General features: G+C 42.5%; 1 non-coding gene across 1 annotated transcript; it reads right to left on the bottom strand.

Annotated features, from left to right (window-relative positions):
* Positions 1–11,427: 11,427 nt before the first annotated feature.
* Positions 11,428–11,500, bottom strand: TRNAK-UUU. Its single transcript has one exon. It is a non-coding gene; the product is annotated as a tRNA-Lys (tRNA).
* Between the last annotated feature and the right edge of the window lie 11,421 nt (positions 11,501–22,921).

The raw sequence follows: 22,921 nt of genomic DNA on the forward strand, positions 1-22,921 counted from the left end.
AAGAAGGAAACATTGGTCATTCATTCCCTCCCTCAGCACAGATGCACTCAAGTCCTACTGTGTGCCAGGTATCATGCTGTCAGCCTGACATTGTTTGCACGCTTTATGCTTAATCCCAGCCTTACTCTTCATCTCTAGGAAGGCCTTTATGCTGTAACGGAAACAGCACTACTTTAGAGTCTGAAAAACCATGGTTCAGTTCCCAGGTCAGTTCTTAATTAGCTTTATAACTTGGGGGTGGGGTAGACTCTCTTTGTGTTATCAGTTTTATCACTGGGTACAAAAAATCCCCACACTATACATTCAGGATAAAGTAAGTTGATCCATGTGCCAAGTATACTTACTATGGGCAAGTTCCCTTCACTCCTCCTGTTTTCATAAACACTGTTTATTCTCAAGTTTCCCCATGGCAGCCATGGCCTCTGGTTTGAGCAGGTGTGTTCAGGTTGGAGCAGACACTTCTACCGAGTGGAACCAGCGTCTGGGGTAAGGGTCACAGACACCAGGTGAAGAATCTAGATGCTTCAACTCTCATTGGATGCCTGGCTCCAAATGATCAATGTCTGTTTGTTTTCTGTTCTATTTTGGGATGTTCTATAAACACACCATATTAAAGAGCAACACCTGAGATCAGCTGTCACGTTGGACTTTGTCACTACCCACAGCCCTTGGCCAATGTGATCACTGGTCACGACTACTTGTTGGCAAAGCCACAGAGAAGAGTCACACTCATGTCCTGTTAGAGGAGGTATAGATTGAGAACACCTTTTGGAAGACAATTTGACAGTCCATATTAAAACCCCAAAAGTGTGTATCATTTGTACTCTTGAAATTCACCACTAAGACTATCTGGTGAGAAAATAATTTATTAGCTGTTTGTTCATAAAAACTTGAGGGGGGAACCCCTCCTATCCAACATTAGAGGCTTGATTAAATCAAGGATGGTTACCCACAAAATGGAATACAATTGATGATGAAATATAACATTTCATGATGAAAAGAGAAAGTGTAATCTATTGTTGAGTGAATAAAAGCAGATTATAAGATCACGCAGTACCGTGTTTGTCTTTTTATTTTTTACCAAATATGCCCAAGTTTAACAGTGGTTATATCATATATCCCTCACACATATGAGGGATTATTGGTTTTGTCATTCTCTGTGTGTTCCTAGATTTTCTTGATTTCCTGAAATCTGTACAAAGTACGTAACAATACTTTCAAAATTAGTATGTGTGTTGGGGGTGGGGGAAATGATGCATCTCTTTGTTTCTAAGTAGTTAACTCAAAAACAACTCTTTAAATAGTATTCCACCACAGGGAACAGAAAAGAGAGCAGAGACTCCTGAAGATGGGGACATTTGTCATTGGTGGAGACACAAATGGCCATTGTTACACCATAGTTATGGAAGATTTAAGGACCAGTCGATATTTCCCTATTCTGTATTGGTACATATTTAAAGAGTGGTATGAGTTTTCCAGGCTACATGTGAAAAATTGCCTTGACCAGTTGCATTCAGCTCAGTCAATGAAACAACAAAATATCAGGGCAGGAAGGAATCTTAGAAACAATTTATTTTACTCCTCCCTGTCTTAGATGAGCTATCCAAGCTCAGTGAAGCCTAGTGACTTGACTTAGGCAGCAGAGTTAGTCATATCCATATACATGGCACTATGTAGCCAGCACACTGGGGTTCACCTGGTGAAAGGGGAAAGATTATCAGACATTAGGAGGAGGGCCCTCCATAAAGCTGTCCATTTAGAACAAGGTGGGTACAAGAACCAGGAACGAGACAAGACAGAAGCTGTGTTTGCCAGCATTCCTCTGCAACGGATCTCAGAGTTTCTCCCAGGAATGTTGTGATAAGCTTCCTTGGACTAGAAGCCAAGACCTCCGGGCCATGAAATGGCTGATTCCAAGGCTTCGGAAAGGGGTGTAGAACCTCTCTGCACAACAGGAGAGAATTGCATGTGTTCCTTAAAAAGTGAGGGGTAGGGAAAGAGGAAAGACAGGAGAAATGTTCATCCTGAGATGTTGGTGAGTTGGTCATTTTTTGTGAGGACTATGAAACAGCTGAGTTCTATATCCAAGGTGGGGCAACCAGTACTTTGACTTCTCCCAACTCATCCCAGTTTGTCTGAAATTTTCCCAGTTTTAGCAGTGACAGTCCCACGTCCCATGAATCCCTCAGTCCTGGGCAAACCAGGGCAGTTAATCACCCAAAGGCAACATGTGCAGTTATGGTAGGTGGAGACTTCATCCTAACATGAGTAACAAAATAACTTTTTAAAAATCCAAGGGACTGTCAAATTTGCAAAACTTACTCAAGTTTTGCAACAGGTTAAATGAGCAAAATCACAAACAAAACAGCTCTTCCCACATTCAAAGAATCTCCAATTTTTCAAAAGCCAGTTTCTAAACCATAGCAGTGCTTTCAAGTCTTTATGAATGTGAGAACCTTAATTAGAAAGTTTATTTCTTGCTGTTCTTGTGCCTGAAGACCAGGGATGACACTCCTGCCCTGCCAATTGTACAACTCACCAGATTTCCATGACATATGTGGAAATCAAATCTCCTGTAAATATAACCCAACTTCCACATGTGAAGTGGAAATATAATTGTTGCACTGCTTCAAAGTACTGAGGTTTCCGGGAGCTCCTGTGTATAATAATGACTTTAAAAGTTGTTCTTTGGCTCTGACTGGATAGGTCTGCTGTTTGCATTTCTATTTCATTGTTAGATCCTCCGCAAATATACTAATATTCAAGGCAGAAGAAAGGCGAATATAAAAGCCCGACAATCACAGTGCCGGGCCGGGAGATGTTCCCTGGCCCATAGCAGCTGCCACATTTTTCTGTTCTAGGTCTTCTCTCTTTACCCTGCCTGGTCTCTGTCATTCCCTGCAGCTCCAGAATGAACATCCGGGCTGCCACTGCCTGTGCGCTCTTGCTTCAGAGAAGACCTGTACTTGGGAGGAAGAGCTGGGCAGGTGGGAACAGATGTGCCTTCCTCCTGGTCATTCCATCAAAGCCCTCCAGGCTTTGACACAGTTCTCCTAACAACGTTTCTCATGGCCTCTCGGTGGTCACATGGTAAGCTGGAGTAAGGGGCAGGTGATGGAAAGATATGAGTCGAACCATCCATTGAACCCTTTAATAGAAGCTAGGGGGACCTGGTTCTCGGAAGTGTAGAATAATGGTTCTCAACCTTGAACGTGCATTAGAATCACCAAGGATATTTGTTTTTGTTTCTTTAAAATGAATAAATACGATGTCTGGAGATTGATTACAGACTTTCTCAATCTATAGGTCAGCTATGATCTGAATGTTTGTGTCTCCCCCAAAATGTATATGTTGCGATCCTAATCCTTCAGGTGATGAGATAAGGAAATCAGGCCTTTGGGAGGTGACTAGGTTATGAGGGAGGCACCCTCATGAGTGGGATTAGTGACCGTATCAAAGATGCCGCCAGAGAGATCCCTTGCCCCTTCAGTCATGTGAGGATATAAGAAGAAGTCTGCCACCCAGAAGAGGTCCTTCACCCAACAATGCTGGCACCCTGATCTTGGACTTCCAACCTCCAGAACAGGGAGCAAAACATTCTGTTGTTTCTAAGATACCCAGTCTGTGGCATATTGTTATAGCAGCCCAAACAGTATTGTACAAGAAGATGTGTATTTTTAGCAGGCACCTGTGTATTTAATTACTTCCTCAGATAACTCCAACGTACAGCCAAGGTCGAGAACCTTGAACACAGCATGAGTGTGGTGCAATGGGTCTCACACTGGGCGGATCTGCGGCAGGTGGAATGCGAGTGCACTTTGAGAACGGCCCCTGTCCACTGGAGCTAGGTCAGGAAAGGTGACGCAGCTTCTGCCGAGTCATCCGGGAATGCTCATCCTTGGAGTCCAGCCACTGCTGTAAGAAACCCAAGCTCCGTGTGGAGCGGCTCGTGTGGAAATTGCCAGCCGTGTAACAGCCCTCTTGGAGGTGGATCTTCTAAACTCACGGTAGCCCCTTTAGGTGACATCACGTGGAACAAATATGAGCTGTCCCTACTGAATCTTACCCAAATTGCAGATCTGTGTTATAAATAAATGACTGTTGTTTTGAAGTTTGGGGGTATTTAGTCACGTAGAAATAGACAACTGGCTATTTCAAATAGATTTCCCATGGCAAATGGGAAAGCTCACATTTGAACGCAGGCTTCCTGACTCCAGGGTCCATGTATGCAGTTGTAACAGAGGGTTGCGCTGCCCAGATTCCCCTTCAGGACTGGAAGGCATGTTCATTCAAAGGCTCAAAGCGTTGCCCACCAACAGCTCTCAGCTGTCAGCAATTGCCCTTGACTGAAAAGAACCACCCTGCCAAGGCCATTACTCCCCTCAGGGACAACCTGTGTCCAATAGCTGGTTGATGCAGGGCTATAAGAGCTCAGCCTCCTTACTCTGACTCGGGCCAGCTCTGGAGGACTATCCCAGCGTCAGAACTCTGTGGGGTCAGCTAAGGCCTTGTCGCTGCTGCACCAACTTCTCTTTTTCCCTCATCCATTCTTTCACTTCCTCCACAGGTGCTGGTCCTGAGAGACCTCCCCCAAAGCCTCATGCACGCAAATGTCACGTCAGAATCTTTGTCTTGGGGAACCCGACCTGCACCACTCAAACTACATCAAGAGTAAAAGGAGATGTCGCCCTGGCCGGTTTGGCTCAGCTGTTAGAGCATCGGCCTGCAGTTCAGAGAGGCCCGGGTTCGGTTCCCTCTAAGGGCACGTACCTCAGTTGCAGTTTGTCCCCGGCCCTGGTTGGGGTTATGTGGGTGGCAACCAGTCGATTCTCACATCAATGTTTCTCTCTCTCTTCATCCCTCTCTCCCTCTTGCTCTATCTGAAGATGAATGCAAAAATGTCCTCAGGCAAGGATAAAAAAAAAATGAGATGTCTACAAAACATGGTGAGCTGGAGGCATTCGAGCAGAGGCACTTGGTGGGAATAAGAAAGAGGGAAGTTGGTCTATGTAAACAGCTTCTACTGAATGCCTACTGCGTGGGAATATAAAGATAAGAGACCATCTTCACCTAGAAAATTTTAACATCTAATAAAGGATGTAGGCAAGGAAACATGAAATGACAGTACAATATAGTAAGTATTATGATAGAGAGGGATTCTGTCAGGGCCATGGGAACCCAGAGGGCCAGGAAAGGTCTCTCTGAGCTTGGAGATACAGGAGAACATGAGCAACATGCCGGGATTCACAGGCATGGCTGAAAATACAAGGGATGGGAAATGATAAGGGATGCAGCTAGAAACGTAGGCATGGGCTGGACCATGAAAGACTGTGAGTACTCTGATTAGTGGAGGGCATCTTACCTTATAGGAAATATGGTTCCACTGAAGGGGTTCAAGAAATGGACTATCAGAGTTATACCCACATTATGGGAAGATCATTATGGCCACACCTTGGAAGATAATTTCAAAAGTGGCAAGACTGGAGACAGGGAGACTCTTTAGGGTTTGCTCTTGCAATGACCCAGATGAAAAATTATGATCTTTTATTAGTAGTAGTAGTATTCAGTGGTGCCAGCTAAAAGAAATGGAAGTCCAGCGCCTTCCTCTCCCCTCCAACTCCCTCCAAAGATTGAACATCTAAGCTGGGTAGTCTAGGCTACATGTGGCTGCCTGTGCTGGTTACATGGAGCAATTAGCTGATTGATCCTCTCCCTCACGGAGACGCTGAGAAAGCAGAAGAAACAGCAGTAGTTTGCCAGTTTCAAAAGGACAAATGAGTTCCTCTCTCTCCCAGCACTCTAGAAAAAGCACCGGTTCCTCAAAACGAAGATCTGTGTTAATTAGACACTTCTGTGACACACCACTGCCCAGCCAAACGTGGAGACATCCCCGGCGCCCCTGAGGAGTGCGTCCCAGCCCGACACTGTCATGACCACTCTGGGGACTTTCCTCGAGGATGAGAACATTCCTGCTGGCAATGTCGTGTCAAGAGCATCGAGTCCAGCTGGTGCCAGAGCGTCCTGGTTGTTCGTGTTTGTCTTAAAAACATTCACTAGCCACCATTTCTCTGGTCCCAGGAAAGCAGAGGCCCGTGAAAAATGCACCAGGGAATGAAGCCTGGAGGTGGTCACGTTCATGATCGGTTTGTACTGGGATAATCCCAAATTAGCACATCTAAGCTCCAGAGAATTGCTGGAGTCCTTTGAGATGAAATTCCCTTGAGATGAGAAGGTGGGAACGGAGAAAGGGGAAGGAATTTCTATTTTATTTTATTAACTACAATCTACACACCTATACACACACACACCCCTACTAGGATTCGCTTAAAATTTTAATTCCTTAAAATAGGTAATACATGAACATATTTTAAAATTAGACAATACAGCAGATTATATTAACAAAAATATCTTCCCTTTCACCTTGCCTGCCTTTTCTCTGATTCCCAATTTCCATTTTCCACGCCAGAGCAATCACTGTTCCCAATTTCTTCTATATCCTTCCAGTGATTATATATATATATGTGAAATTTTTATACAGATTGTAGCATACTATTCAAAGCTTTATGCATGTTGCTTTTTAAACTTAATAATATATGTTGAACATCTGTACACGTCAGTACACATAGAATCTTATTTATTTAGCAGCCACATAGGATTCCAATATGTGATTGTGCCATACTTTATGCTGAGCATTTTCTAATTAACCAGCATCTTACTGATAGACATTGAGCGTGTGTCCAAAATTTTGCTACTACAAATTCTTCTGCATGAATATCTTTGTGTGTAGACGTGCATGTTTGTGCAAAAATGTGCATTTATCAAGTGTGTAAATTTGAACAAGTGCAATTACTGCACGGGAGATGTGTACATTGAGAATTTTGGAAGATATTAACAAATCAGCCGAGGAGCTTTGCTCTTGACGCCTCACGTGTCTCTTCGGCAGTCACTCGGGGCTTCCTACAGCAAGAGCTGGCCCGTTCGCCTGTTCACTCACAGGGCAGGCCAGAACGCATGGGGAGTGGACACATCCAAGAGCAGTCCTCAGTCCATGACAAATAGGAGCTGATGTTAAAATATCCCACTTTCTTCATCCTTCAGCAGGAGACAATTCTGTCCAACGGAGAGGAATTCCACAACAGTGGAACTGAGCCTCATCTGTCCCCAAGCGCAACCGTCTCATTAACATACACTTTTATTGGCTTCTTTCCCTTTCTTCTCTCATTTCCCAACTCCCTTACCGGTGTCTCATGGGATCACCTCCCAAATAAACTACTTATCCTCACATCTCTGTCTCAGGGTTGACTTAGGAGGAAGCTCAAGGAAAAAAGGTAACCCTCCCTCACAGTTGTAATTATTTGTACTTCCATCAACAGTGTCTGTTCTCCATCCTCAACTCACTATCAGTTTTATTGTCTATTTATTCATTTGTTAATTCATTCAGTAGAGCATTTTCTATGTGTTGTTGAGCATTTTCTAAGTGTCAAGTCCCTTGCTGGCCCCTGGACACAATGCCAAGCACTGGAGATCAGACAAGTTACCTCCATTACCTGTAATCCTCCTCCTTTAAGTTTAGACCTACACTTTGAAGAAAGCTAAGTCCACACTTGGAACAAAGCCGTTAAAATGCATAACCTTGACTAAAGCATCACATGAATGCAATATTCCAATAATATAATCAGCAGCAGCTACACTGGTTATCAAATCCTTCTCGGGTTTGCTAAGGGGTGGGGTTGAAGAGATCAGAGATGTCCAATCTTTGAAGTAGGTCAGGGGCACCCGGGGCAGAAGATATTCTTCAGAGATTTGACATGTTGATCTAGACTAAGGTCTGGTCCAGGACAAAAAGAAACTGTACTCAGCAATATTGTCATAAGGCTACAAATGGTCTGCTTTCATGATTTATGGACATGTTTTTGTTTTTCATTCTGCCTGTTTTCATAGTAAAGAGCTTTATTCCCAGAGCACTAATTAATGGAGGTATTATTGTTTTTAAAAGAACAAGAAGGAAATTCACTCCTATCCTGGATACATTCCACAGTCTGCCTTCTCTGCTCCTCAAACAGGACTGCCAAGCTTTGCTGGGAAGAAGTCCCTCCATGCTATGATCATGGACTCCAACCACAGCTGGGCCCTTGATGCTTTGCATAAAATTTGTAATTGTCCATTGTCAACCTTCTCCCATTCTTCTCGGGGGCTGTTTTAAACTTCCTTTCTCTTTAATGGCTTTATTCTTTTACCTTTTCTCTTGCTCTAAGCTCATGAACCTCTTTTCTACTTTAGAGACAAAACCCAGCAATCCAAACACAGGCTTCTCCTTCCACAAACCTCTCTACATCTACCTTCATTCCTGCAGGTGGTTGCTGGCCTCTCCACCCAAGGACCTCACCTATTTCCTCTGGTCCCTCCAACTCATTATTCTAGGGCTGACCTTCTGCATCTTCAGCTTCTCAAGGCTTCACTACAGCCCTTTGTCTTCAGCCAATAAACATACCCAAATCTCTCCCCTCTTTAAATAGAAAGGCTTTTCTTGTCACTCTTTCTAGCTGCCTCCCTCTGTCATTTCTTTTGATAATTTAGCTCCTTGAAAGGATCATCTATCTATTCACACTGCCTCCAATTCTTCTCCCATCATTACTAATTCCCTGCATCTTTGTCTACCCACCACAACACAAATACTGTTTCTCTTTCCCACATTTTCAAATTCAAAAAACCTTTTTTAAATCTCATCTTATTAAAGAATATCTATAGTGGTGGTTCTCAAAGGTGTTTCTTAAACTAGCAAAAGAAAGAGAAAAGAAAGAGTGGAAGGAAGGAAGGAAGGAAGGAAGGAAGGAAGGAAGGAAGGAAGGAAGGAAGGGAGGGAGGGAGGGAGGGAGGGAGGGAGGGAGGGAGGGAAGGAGGGTCATCACCTAGGAACATGTCAGAGACTTAACTTCTTGGGCCCCACATGACTTCTTCCTGAAGTAGAAACACTGGAATGGGTTCAGCAATCTGTGCCTCCGCGAGCCCTCCAGGTGATGCTGACGACACTCTGAGTGTGATTTTAATACTCTTAACCTCTCTTCTTCCTTTTTGAAATTCTTTATTTGTTTTCTATGAACTAGATATTGCTGTTTCTTCTTTTACATTTTATGCTGTTGGGTTTTTTTTAGTCTCCATCTTTCATTCATCCCTAAATATGGTTATTCCCGGTGCTCTGCTCTCGTTCTATCTCTTCCATGTAATGTCATCTATTTACAATACCTCGGTTGCAACCTGTATCACAACTACTGGTTATAAATGGTAGAAAATACAGTTCAACTTAAGCACCATTGAGCAAAGTTAAACAAAAGATGGAATTTATTGGCTCACGTAACATGTTTGTCTTGATCCAGGATCTTAATGCCATTAGATTTGGCCTCATTCCCTTTCTCCCTTAGCTCAGTTTCCATCTGAATTGGTTTTATTTCTAGTCTTGATTCTGCTATGTGACCCCTTGAAGCTCCAAAAGTACATGCTCACAATTCTAGGACAACTTTGGTTTATGTGCCCAACCTAACCCAATCTTTTCTGCCAACAAAGTAGAATGTGATGAATTTCTTAAACCTGAGTCACATCACCATCACTGGAAGTAGAAATGAGGTCAACCTTAACCAAGTTGACATTCATTGATTTAACATACATTGAGCACCTACTATGTGCCATGTCCTAGTCTTCATTCTGGGAATGCAACAGTGAACAACAAACTCCAAGTCACTAGGCTCAGAGCTCATATTCCAGAGGGAGATTTAGGCTATAAACAAATAAAACAAACAGAAAAAAATAACCACATAAATATAAGCATAGGAAGATAAAGGGATGAAGAGCTATGAGGCTGCTGAGGAGGAGCAGGAATAACTTCCCAGGGAATATCAGGATATTGTTAACAGAAAAATTAATGAATTCTAGGTGGGTAAAAACAACAGATACAATTCTTAGGTCTGCTCCTTTAGCAACTGCTAAATAGGGAAATTGAAATGTCCCAAATTGAAATGAGCATATTCCCTATTTTTAACTTTCTACTCAATTTTCTTTGGATTGATTTTTTTCTTTTAAATATTTTCTTAAACTAATAGGAGTATCTTCTCTCCATCCCCTCATATTAGAGATAACAAATAACAAGGTTTAGTAGAATGAAAGTCACAAAAAATAGAAATGGTGAGAGACTACAAAGACTATTTTTGAGATGTCTGAGTTAGAAAGGTGATGAAGGCTATCAGGGTGAAAAAAGGGACATTCCTAAGAAATCCTGTCCAAATCTTCTAATGAAGTACTTTGGGTAATATCTCAAATTTATAATTACTTGTTTATTGTCTCTAGCTTCCACCTGATGGTTTATGATATGAGCAAAGCTGCTTATCCAATTGCCTGTCTGATTTCACTCACCAATTCATGCCAATTCTGCTTCCCAAATGTTTCTGGAAACTATTCTCTGACTTACCTTCCTGAGACTACTTCTTTAGTCCATGACCCATCATCATCTCTTTTCTGAATCTCTCATCTAAATTCTACCCAGTCTTCTTGCTTGTCTTGTCTCCTCCCCCAATTTTCTACATATTATTTCTGGAAAGGTCTTGGATTTCCAGGCAGTGTTGAAGACTGACTTGATGTTTGTGGTCAAAAATCTAGTGTGAGGCTGTTCAGCCTGGTTTCCTATCTTGTCCAGCCGCACCCAGCTGCTCAGGTGCATGGAGAGGACAGAGATTCAGAGTTGTGGTTTTCCTAACAAGTATGATGGGAAGAGGGGTGGACACGATATGTATAAACAAGGGGATGGATTAAAGTGATGGGTCATGGAATCTAAGTTGGGTAAAGAGGGGAGCTTGGGCATAAGAGGATATGGTAGAGAAATATTGTAGAATTAAAAGACTGGATATCTCAACAGGGGCAAAGAATGGCTAGAGGAAGAGAACTAAAGTAAGTGAGCTGGACAGAGAGAAGATGGTATGCTGGGTGTGGGACAATTGAAATGAGATTTTGGAGGTAGTTCTTCATCTTTTTTCCCTGAGAACATGTTTGTATACATATTATGATACTAGTGAAAAGTGAATTGAATATGATTTGTAGCAGAAGCACACTTCAGTATTGGATTTTGATGTGATAGGATCTAATGACCTAAGTAAGGGTTAAAAGCCACAGATGCCCAGCCCTGGCTGGTTTGGCTCAGGGGTTAGAGCGTTGGCCTGCGGCCCTGAGAGACCCGGGTTCGGTTCCCGCTAAGGGCATGTACCTCGGTTGCAGTTTGTCCCCGGCCCTGTTCGGTTGTGCGGGTGGCAGCCACTCGATGTGTCCCTTTCACATCGATGTTTCTCTCTCTCTCTCTGTTCCTCTCTCCCCCTCCCACTCTACCTGAACAAAAAATAGAAAAATGTCCTCAGGTGAGGATAAAAAAAAAAAAAAAGCCACAGATGCCCAAACAGGGATTTAAACCCTCGACCTTCAGATTAAAAGTCTGATAGTCTACCAACTGAGCTAACTGGGCTGGAGATAATTTATTTAACAATGTCTAGAATGTAAGTATGGGAGGTGGTAGCTGAGGTAGAGTGGAGGAACAGATGATTGAATGAGAGCAAATCAAGGAGTTCAGAGGCTAGGTTGTCAGATGGACTGTCCATGTGGATGTTGAAGTCCTCAAGAATGGTGATAAGAACAATGGTGGAGCCCAGCTGGTGTGGCTCTGGTTGAGCATTGACCCATGTACCAAGAGGCCACTGGTTCGATTCCTGGTCAGGACACCTGCCCAGGTTGTGGGCCAATCCCCAGTGGGGGGGCATGCACAAGACGGCCAGTCGATGTTTCTCTCATCGATGTTTCTATCTCTCTCTCTCTCTCACTTCCTCTCTCTCTGAAATCAATAAAGAAAAAAAGAAGTTTTTTTAAAAAGAACAATGGTGGAAAGAAAGGCAAGGTCCAGATAACAAATCTTCAACAAATGAAGGGGAATGACCAGGAAGACAGTGGTTAACAGCAAGCAGGTGGGAGAGATGATGGCATATCCGGACAGCCTGCAATCTAAAGAAGCTGAAAGTGGAGTAGCTTAAGGAAGAATGAGCAAAGATCTAAACGTAATCTTAAGCAATAATGAGGACACCATCATCTCCAGACCCTGTTGTGCATGAAATATAAGAGGAAAAAAGAAAACAGTCCCAATGGAAAACTGGGAAAATCACTGTCCATGGCAGGTAGATGGGCAAAAGTGGGAAGCAAAAGAAGATGAATAAATGGGGGATTTTTCTGAGGACATGTCCTGAGTTCCAGAGGGCACATTAGAAGAATTTAGTGGAAGGAACATAGATTAAGTTAGACCAAAGGAAGCATAAGCAATATATAGTCCCCATGATGATATGTGACCTAGAACGTAAAGAGAGATCAAAAGCATGGTGGGGTTAGTCCATATGGCCTTTTAGAAGAGAGTTAGCCACCATCTCTGACTGTAGCCTCCTTTCTGAGATGAAGTAGTTTCAGTGATGGGGTGGGAAGTGTGGAAAGCAATATGGTCTTGCTAAAAAGTGTAAGACGTCTCTGTTAGCCTTATATGGAACACCAAAGCAATTCTAATTAAGTGCTGGATAAACAGTAATCTTTCTAGGGACTGTATGTATTTTTAAGGGAGGCTGTGTTGCTTACGTAGTTGGAGGGAAGGGATTTTGAGCTTCTGCTTCTTGCTTTCTCTGACCCACCTACATGCTTCCCATTTCACCAGAGCTAGTTGTTCAGACAGTTAATGTGGCAGAACAAAGATTACAGTTTTAACTCTCCCATCATCAAATCATCAAAATCAGATAAATACTAATATTCAATGCCATGTCTTTCTATATTACAGCTAGTAAATATGACAGAAAGATCAATGTGATTACTCATGATTTGAATGAAATCTCAGAATCTGAATTTTAGGTGGTAGTATTCTGTTTTTTAGATTTGGTGCCCACTGTGGCTAATAACAGAGATGGTAAATTTTATTGTAAGTGATACTTTCTAAGGGCTCTGCAGTCACTCACGTTAACTGGTTTATTTTTTAAGTCTTAGATAAATTTGGGAATACCCAACTCAGTTTGGAACAGGTCACCTTAACCTTGACCCAATTTTCCAACCAAAGAGAGGTCATCAGGAAAATCTGTGTTCTAATAACACAAAGTAGTTTTCAAATTGGAGAATTTTATAGGTTAGTGGTTTATACTAAATACATATAAACATCCCCATACTAATAAAATCTGCTTCATTAGCACTTTTTATGTGCTCAATCTGTGAGGTATGTACTTATATCCCAATTTCATAAGTAAGTAATTTCCCAGAGAGTGAATAATTTGCCCAAAGTCATTCAAGCAGTCAGTGATATTGCTAGGATTTAAATCTTAGTCTGTCTCAACCTGGGATTGTAGCTAGGAATGCTCAGAGAGAAAGAGTAACTTGCCTAAGGCCATAAAAGTATTCAGAGATACTTCTGGGATTTAAAGCCAGGTCTTGTCTCAACTTCTGCAACTCTTATTTTAGGGAACAGTTATTTGCTCTTTCCAAAATGACACTTCTATTCCCCTACCTGGACCATCTTTAAGCTTGGCCTATCCACCCCAAAATCGATTTCTAAACATCCTTTTTAAAAAAGTGTTGTCTCTTTTTTCAGAAGCACACAGATCTAGAGAAAATGCTTTTCCCAGGTAGGTGCCCATCAATGTGTCCAAGAGGCCACCCTATTTATTATTTTTCCCTTATACAAAGTACCACATTTGTGAACATATGTAGCAAAAATACACATTTCTTCCTTCTTGTTCTTTTTCCCAGTTGGAATCATTGTACCTCATTATTCTATACACTATCCCTCATCAGTTGTCCCTTTCTCTCTCCATTTCAATGAGGTATCAAACAAAATGGCTTCTAGGCCCCTTCCAATTCTGAAATCCCATGCTTCTGCCAATGCTATATTTCTGATTCCTGTCTTGAAACATGGTGTCTCAAGCAGTGGTAGCAGATATGTGTTTTTGTTACCCCTCCATGCTTACTCTCAGCAAAAATATGCCCAGTAATTCTTTTAAATGTCAGACTTGCATTTCTGTAGTTTCTTCTAGGATGTCAAGCAATAAGATTTGATCATGAAGAGAGAAGGTGGTCATGGTTTTCTGTATTTGCCATCCCAGATTCCAAATACTCAGCAGTAAGATGAAAAGATAACATTGATTGGCTTCTGAAGATAGGTATGTAGTTACCAAGTTGTTCATGTTCTTCATCTCGATGTCTACAGATTGACTGTTTTAGAAACTGTCTAGGCAATTTACCAGTTGAACTTTGTCTACTGTAGTTGCTGATTACTATGATTTTTCTCAAATCAGTATCTACTTACATCTAAAACAATTTTGGTATGGTTCTACAAGATAGATTAAATTATTCCCTGCCAATAGACCAAAATTATCATAGTTTTATAAGCAGTAGTACCTTATTCACTAATGATTTATGTCCCAAATATTCATGTACTCCAAGGAATAAGAGCTACACAAAGAAATCGAAGCCTGGGGATATTAATCCACTTGCTAGACTATTGGCTATGAAGTCACACTACAGTATACAAGTCCTTACTTTTATCCCACCCCCACCCCACCCTGCTTTTGTTTTGTTTTGTGGGGTTTTTTGCAGATTTTTAAGAGGTCTTGTTTTTTTTCCTGTTGGAATCGGACCTTTAGAAATCTTTAGCAGTGATAAACTGTAATTTTCCCTGCTCCCCATAAAAATAAAATGTTTAAAATTAAAATAATGCATGCGACAAAAGAAAGGAAAGAAGTGGGTGAAAGATCTATGGGGAACTAGAGTGAAGATAAAAGGAAGGCTAGCTTACTTTTGTGCTGATGAAAATTATTCTGAAGAAAGACCTAACTGAGAACACAGGAGAGAAGAAAATCTCTGGCCCTGGCCAGTTTGGCTCAGCGGTTAGAGCGTCGGCCTGCAGTCCGGAGAGACCCGGGTTCGGTTCCCGCTAAGGGCATGTACCTCGGTTGCAGTTTGTTCCCGGCCCTGGTTGGGTCGTGTGGGTGGCAGCCACTCGATGTGTCCCTTTCACGTCGATGTTTCTCTCTCCCTCCCACTCTATCTGAACAAAATATCAAAAAAAAAAATGTCCTTGGGTGAGGACTAAAAATGAAAATCTCTGGAGTGAGGTCCTTGAATAGGCAAGAGGGGACGCAAGTGGCAGTTGGTCTCAGCGAGGAGCATGGACCTTTATGTCTGCTGATAGAAAAGAAAACCATAGATGTGGCAACAAAAAAATGGTAGAAAGATGAGTACTATGGAAGGACCTTGCAGAAAGTCTCTTATGGCTGCTTCTATGTCTTTGATGAAACAGGAAGTGAGGTCTTCAACGAAGAGTGGAGATGATGGAGTAGGTAGTGCAGAACTTGGGAGAGAAGAGTTCTGAAACAGCCATCTACCAGGGAAGGTGATGAAAGACAAGGGGAATGGAGCATAGTGGCCAGCCAAGGCCAAGCGCCCATTCTTCCCTCTCTGCCCACCACAGCAATAAACACATAACAATAATCACCCAATTTAGAAATTGACTGTGTGTTCAATTTAACATTTGATAGTTATAGCTTCCCTAATTTTTTGTGTTTAGTGTCTCTTAAACAAGATAGCAAGCTCCTCGAGGTTATAGATCATGTCTTGTATTTCTGTGTGTCCCTACAATGTCTACCAAAGGAACTGGGCATACCACAGAGGTTCCATGAATACTCAGTGCATTCAATTAGAACCATAATGCTCCCTCTCTAGAATCAGAAACTGACCTGGTGTGGCCAAGCTCACAAACCTCATGCCAACACAGAAAGAATGTGGTTCAGGATGGTGGATTTAGAGCTTCTTAAATTTTTTGGCTTGAAGATTTTGCCTCGGGGGTTAGGAGGGCCCCAACTAAGATGCAAATATCCACACTGGAGAGTTGTCTGTTCCATGCAGACTTTAGATTACAAAGGTCACTTTAGAAGATTTCCTTGTGTTCATTATAATGTCTCCAGGCAGGCGCGCTGAAACTTTATCTGGCCCATGGCAAATAGAGTAAAACCTTTATCTGTAGCGTTTAGATGAGTTAACTGAGATTTATTCTTAATTCATTTGCTTGCTCATTTTTCAAGAACATTTGGATATTTGTTTCCTACCTCTATGTTTTCAATTTATAGAAACTACAATCTCAAATGAGGAGAACATTTGATTCAGCTTTTAGTACTAAGCTTCTCCTGCCAGCTAAAAGGTTTGAGGCAACCTGAGATTTCAGTGTTTTATTATTGCTCCTTTAAACCATGATTACTATAACAGGTCGTTTTTACATGTTCAACTTTTTAAAGAACTACTTTGAGATTCTTTTATTTCTAATCTTATTTCAACTTTAAATTATCTACCACCCCTCAAGTCTAGCCTATTCTCTACCTGCATTTAAAAAATTACTTTGGAAAAACATTACTTTGGATTCCTGTTGTATAGTTAAAGCCCATAGCGAGTGTCCACAGCACGCTTTCTCTTTGTGTTTCTAGGCCTCTATTCAGAGCGGGTCAATGCCACCATCCATTAATCTTGGTGCTGGGTAGAAGAGTACATAGATGAAAGAATAAATAAATACATTAGTGAAGATCTACATAGACACATAAATGCACACAAGTGGAGAAGGCACAAACCAAGCAATGGAAGAGTTCACGAGGACAAGTCACCCCTTCCAGCCAGTGCAGGCAAAGAGCTTGGAAGAGATGGCAGGAGGTTTAAGGAATTGGAAAATGTGCCTACATTTTCAGCCAAACGGGCTGGGGTTGAGGTGGGGGAAAGTTACTTTAGCAGAAGCTAAAGGTACAAGCACAGCATGTCTAGAGTAGGGTCAGTAGTCCAATTCGACGAGAGGGCCAGATGAACTTACGTAACTTGAGGTACATTTGTTTGCAAAGATCAGTTCAGGCTGAACTGTGAAGGGCTTGGGAGTTGTATTGATTCCATAATAACGTCAACAAAAAGTTGGTGTGATTCAATACATTGCCTCCAGGATAAAGAACACTGTGAAGCAGGTCTAAGTCTCAATGTCTAAGTACTTTTAAAAAGTCTAATACCTTCTAAGGAGAGGACTCATTAGAGGTAGCTTAAAACTAAGTTCTTTTGGAGGAGATTTTAAAATGTACGTAACACAGCAAGTAAAAGCACCTTTTTCCACATCGTGGAGGACATTGAACCACCTGATTTTGCAAAGGGCAGTTGCTCAGTGATATAGTTGCTCTGACCTACATCTGCATTGGCTTCTCATGGCCCCAGACCTTTCCAGCTCAGTTTGACAGTAAAAATAGGGCCAAGCAGGGAAAGACCTCAGTTCAACGTCCTACAGCATTGCCTTTGCTTCTTCTTTCTTTCCCTTTGCTCTTTCTTTCTTCCCCCTGCTTTTTACATGTTCGTTTCGTTTTGCACACATACACTTATTGGACTGGAACTGTGCAATTTAGCATTATCATTCCAAACATATCAGATTTCATGCGCATCTCTGTCTCGAGGACTAAAATCAGACTTCTTGAGCAAGGAGAGAGTCTCCACTTCGCTCCCAGCTAATGATTCAGACACAATGAACATCTGGAATGTATACTCGGCTTCTTCACATGATGACTGATAGACCTAATCCCGTTGCGTTCTTCCAGGACTATAAAAATGTGTTAACATGGTTACATCACACACTTCAGCTGGTTTGTATAAGGCATGATTTTGCCACATGATATTTATTTGAGAAAGTAAATAACAGGCCCGTTCAAAGTGACGCCGTAGCTCAGGGGCACCATGGCAGCCCAGCCCTGGCACTTCCTGCCCATCTTCTGGACTTCAGCTAATTGCTTGACACTGCGCTGTGTAACCTGATTTTCCAGGCAGAAAAGTTCAGTTCTTCCAAGGGAAGAATGTCTTCCCTAGTTTGGGATGACCCCGGCTCCCTTGTGGGTGGCCAGACTGCCCCTCAGTGAGACGCACCTTCCAGCCATGTGTTTCAGAAGTCGCTTTCCCATCACAAAGGACACCCCACTTGTTTTTTGTTTTTGTTTTTGTTTTTTTATCCTCAACAGAGGACATTTTTGCATTTCAGATAAAGCAGGAGGGAGAGAGGGAAGAAGAGAGAGAGAGAGAAACATCGATGCGAGAGAGACACATCGACTGGTTGCCATCCACACAACCCCCACCCGGGCGGGGGACAAACTGCAACCGAGGTACGTGCCCTTAGTGGGAACCAAACCCGGGTCTCTCTGGACCGCAAGCCGATACTCTAACCGCCGAGCCAAACTGGCCAGGGCAGGACACCCTTCTTGTGTAGAATCAGACGGTCCTGGGTTTGGCATGCTTGGAACATGGTTGCCACTGAAATGTTTCAAAAGGGCTCAGGGAAGAGCCTGTGGAATTGTTATTTATAAACTGCAGATATGCGTAGTTATCCCCACTGCTGCTAAATGCTGACAATTGCTATTGTCTGGTTATGACTGACTACATTTAGTGTCTGTTCTTGGTTCCTCTCTCCCACTAAAAAGATCTCATGCCCCAGGAGCTTTGGGTTTTTTTTGTTTTGTTTTGTCTGTTTAGTGTTTGGGTCCGAAGAGTTGGTTGGTTTGGATCACAAGAGCCCTTTGCCCCACTGAAGCTGTCCACAGAGGCAACACATGGCAAATTGTCTGTGGTTTGATGACACTTGCTTTATCTGCAAAAGCCACAGAAATGAGTGGGTTGGAAAAGTCCAGATGTTGGAAGACATGACCTAGATAGCCTCCTGGGAAAAAAACAGATGCCCTCACTTAGCAGCCCCAGCCTCGGTCCAAACTCTGCAAATGTTACAATTGCCTCTGGAGGTCTCTTGCTTTCCAAGGCGATGGAGTAAGTTTAACAACCTTGGCACCTTGCAGAGTGGCTCGCCAGTCCAGGATGTGGATTGCTACCTTGATGGGAACCCAGCTGGGCAGGAGCCTGCCTGTTGCATTGGCAGTGCTCTGGCCCAGCAAGATCCAAATCTTAAGTCACCATTTTCCTTGTGAAGAATCAGGGAGGTAAAGCCAGAGAGTCGTTGATTAAAGGGAACAAGTTCAGCTAGTATTCATTAGCCAGGGAAAGAGGGGAGCGAAAGGGGGGTAAAAAAAAGAACACAAAGAATAGCTGGGAACGAAAGCCAGATACTAGTCAGGGAACATAGAATCTGGTCAAACCATCCTACCTTGAATTGCAGGAAGTTCAGCACACCTTTAGAACGGTCTCTAATCCATCGTGAGCTCCATTTGGAAATGGCCAGATAACAAAAGCAATAGCTTTAAGAGAAGCCACAGCATCATGGATTCGAAGCGATTTCCTATGTTATCTATCCCACGAGAACCCATAGATGCTTCCCTAACCTGAGGAAGTATGGACTCCAGAGACTGAGTTTGCCCTAGCCTCCAGGACTCCAAGAAGTAAAGTATAAATTGTCACTAAGTGGGAAATGTCTAGGCCCTTATGTCTCATCAGGACAAAGTTTATGCAAATCAGAGTGGGATTGAGTAGGTCAGTGTCTGGCAGTGTGACCTGCTGGGCTGTGGAGTCCCACATCTAAGCCCCAGTCAGACTGCACCCCAGAACGCCCATGCTCTGTTCCGACTGTGACGATGAGGGCTTCCCGTCTGAGACAGCTTTGCCTGAGCTTCTGCCTTGGACCCTCGTAGCTCCTGCTTCCGAAGAGCAATTGTCTATGGAGCAGCTTCGGTTGCTTGTTTTGTCTTATTAGAGGCAACCTAGTACAGTGAAAAGTCTGTAGGGACGTGTTCTCTTCTCTACGAAGGTCAAGGCAGTAGCTCAGGCTGGAAGTGGTAGGAATGAGGACCAGTAAGCATGATCTTCCAGTTAGTTTCCCTCCAAATGCTCCAAACAGGTGATAACCAGACTCCATCCTAAAGGTTCATCTCTGAACTTCCCAGACTGCCTGTTTGGGAAATGGTTATCACAATGATTCAAAGCTCGTGTTTAGAATTAATCACTCTTTGATTGAACCCCAGTGAAAATGTAGTATTGTACTGGGCAGTGGGTAGAGTCATCTCACAAAATACTGAGAGAGAGATCACCCCTCTCCTAAAAATGTGTGAACCTTGTAGTGTTGTGCATCAGACCAACCTGAATTTGAATCCTAGCTCTGTCATTTACTAGCTATGGAACATTAGGTACATCATTTACCTTCTCTTAGCTCAATTTTCTCTTCATTCATTTAACAAATGTTTTTGAGAATCTGGCCTATTCCAAGAATGGAAGCAGGCACTGGGAAATGAAAGTGCAAGTAGAATATCTATTTCTCTGGGGTATGTGAGAATTAAGCGAGATAATTAAAATAATATGAAATACAATTGGTACTCAATACTGCTAGTGGTTCTTATCAGTATTCATTAACAAATATTTATTGAAAACCTATTAGAAATGTAGCACTAGGCTGGGACCAGGGATATACTGAACAATAACAGGTTATGAAGAAGCCTGAGGAGCATCATCAAGAGAGGAGGCTGCTCAGGAAGGGAATGTTTGGCAGGAGAAACTAGGCACGGGTGTTTATGTGTATGATTGTGTGCATGTGTATGAGTCCTGTGAGTGTATGTGTGTGTGTGTGCTATATGCACACTTGTTCTCTTTGGTGGTAGGAAAAATGGAAACACTTTATTTTCTTGTCATCGGTGAGCAGCATCTTGTGAATTATTAATAGCCTAATCAAGGCAAGTGTCCTGTGACGTTTTTGGCAAAGATCAGAGAACAGGAGGCCAAAATGCAAGAAAAATGTATGGGCCAGGCCGGTGTGGCTCAGTGGTTGAGCGTCGACCCATGCACCAAGAGGTCACCAGTTTGATTCCTGGTCAGGGCACATGCCCAGGTTGTGGGCTAGATCCCCAGTGGGGGGCATGCAGAGGGGCGGCTGGTCGATGTTCTCTCTCATCGATGTTTCTATCTCTTTCTCTCTCTTTCTCCTTTCCCCTCTCTCTGGGATCAATAAAGAAAAAAATTTTTTTTTAAAAAGAAAAATGTATGAGAGGAAATCTTAGAATTGGGAAATGTAATCTATTAACTTGAGTTTTCTTTTCTGCAGCTGGGTCAAGACTGTGATTATTGTTCAGTTTCAGTGAGAGAAGACCAACGAACGCCTTTTTTGAGAACCAGTGGTGTGAGGGTTAATTATATGTGTCAATTTGGCCAGGCCACACTACCCATATAGTTGATCAAACATTGTAGATGTTTCTGTGAAAGTAAATTTTAGACAAGATTAGTGTTTAAATCAGTAGACCTTGAGTAGAGCAGGTTACGCTCCATAAAATGGGTGGGCCTTACCCAATCAGTTGAAGGCCTTAATAGAAAAAGACTGGCCTCTCCAGGAAAAAAAGGGAATTTTGCCAGCAGATGACTTTTGGACTCAAACTGTAACTTTTCCCTGAGTCTTCAGCCTACCCTGCAGACTTGCTAAGTCGCCATAATTACAAGAGCCAACTCCTTAAAATAAATGGATAAATGACAGATTGAATAGATAGTGACCCAGCTAGTTCTGTTTCTCCGGAGAACCCCAATGAATACAACTAGGTTTAAATACTTATTCTGAGCCCCAAAGAAGCTGAGGCCTTCACCAAGGTGTGAAAAGGAGCAAGGTATGTGGTAGGTCCATCTGAATGTCTGCAAAGGGCACATGGCACACCTTAGGTCCCTGCTCAAGCCTCTGTGCTGGGTCAGGATGAGGTAGAATCTCCAAAGGTATAATGCTTAACAAATGTATCATTACCAAGGGCTCCCTTAGATTCTGCATCTTCTCTTCAAGGGTATAATGCTTAACTCAACTTCTGTTTTTCAGGGAACCCTACTTGGAAGTCTGAAATGTTCCCAGCAGCTACTCGTAAGTAAAGAACTGAAGCTGGAGGTTATGTGCCCCGCTCACCCTTAAAGAGCACAATGAAAATTCCTGAACTGACTCACAGGAAGAGTGGAGTGTTCTGGTGAAGCAGGTTTTCTAGGAAGCTCAGAGTGCACCAGAAACATAGACCATTTTGCCTCAACCCTTACAGTGGAAAAATCTTTATCCAACGTTATCATGTTGTTTTTCCATTAAAACCTACTTATCAAAGTATAAAGACTATAATTAAATCTTTCAAAATGGAATCTCTGGCAAGAGCATTGGGTGATCAATCTACACCGCAGTTCTTCTTACCCAGGACTGCTGAGATTGACCTAGGTTATAATGTAACCTGGGCCTGTTGTTACATATTTACCTGGAGGCATTATGCCATTCCCAGAGTTAATCACAGATTCAGTTACACATAACGCTTTGTACGTAGGGGGATCAGGAGGGAGTTAAGACTCTCTTCCAGTCTTGCAGCTATGTGAAGTGTGCTGATGAATAAAGAGCTTCTTGAGAGCAGGGGTCTGAGAGCATGGATACAGCCTCAGCTCCCATGTCACCCCAACACTGGGAACCTCCTCATTCCTAAAGAACTTCATCCATGCTATTCCCTCTGCCTGGAATAGCTTTTACTATTCTTGTCCATCTTGGAGGTGAACTCATGCCTCAAGATGTAAATGTTATTCATTCTAACAAGCCTTTCCAACGTCTCCAAACCATACAAAAGGCTGGTATAAAAAATAACTGTGTGCCTACGGCGTCTCTGAATTATCAAGAAACATAATTAATACATTTACATGGTGGCATTTTATATATATCTATAATCTCCAGGGTCTCTGTTCCCCGTTTTGTTGTGATTTTTTTCCTAATGCATGACGTGTTGTACGGCAGCAACCCCAAACCCCAGACATTTGAACACCAGTTGCACAGATTTGTCATAACTGTCTGCCACTTGTAATGTTGTTTATTTACTTTAAAAATATTTTTTCTTAAATGAATGTTTAAGACTTAGATACATATATTTTAAAACTGTTTTAAAGTGTC

The sequence above is a fragment of the Molossus molossus genome, unplaced genomic scaffold, assembly GCF_014108415.1.
Source record: "Molossus molossus isolate mMolMol1 unplaced genomic scaffold, mMolMol1.p scaffold_m16_p_10, whole genome shotgun sequence".
NCBI classification, from domain to species: domain Eukaryota; kingdom Metazoa; phylum Chordata; class Mammalia; order Chiroptera; family Molossidae; genus Molossus; species Molossus molossus.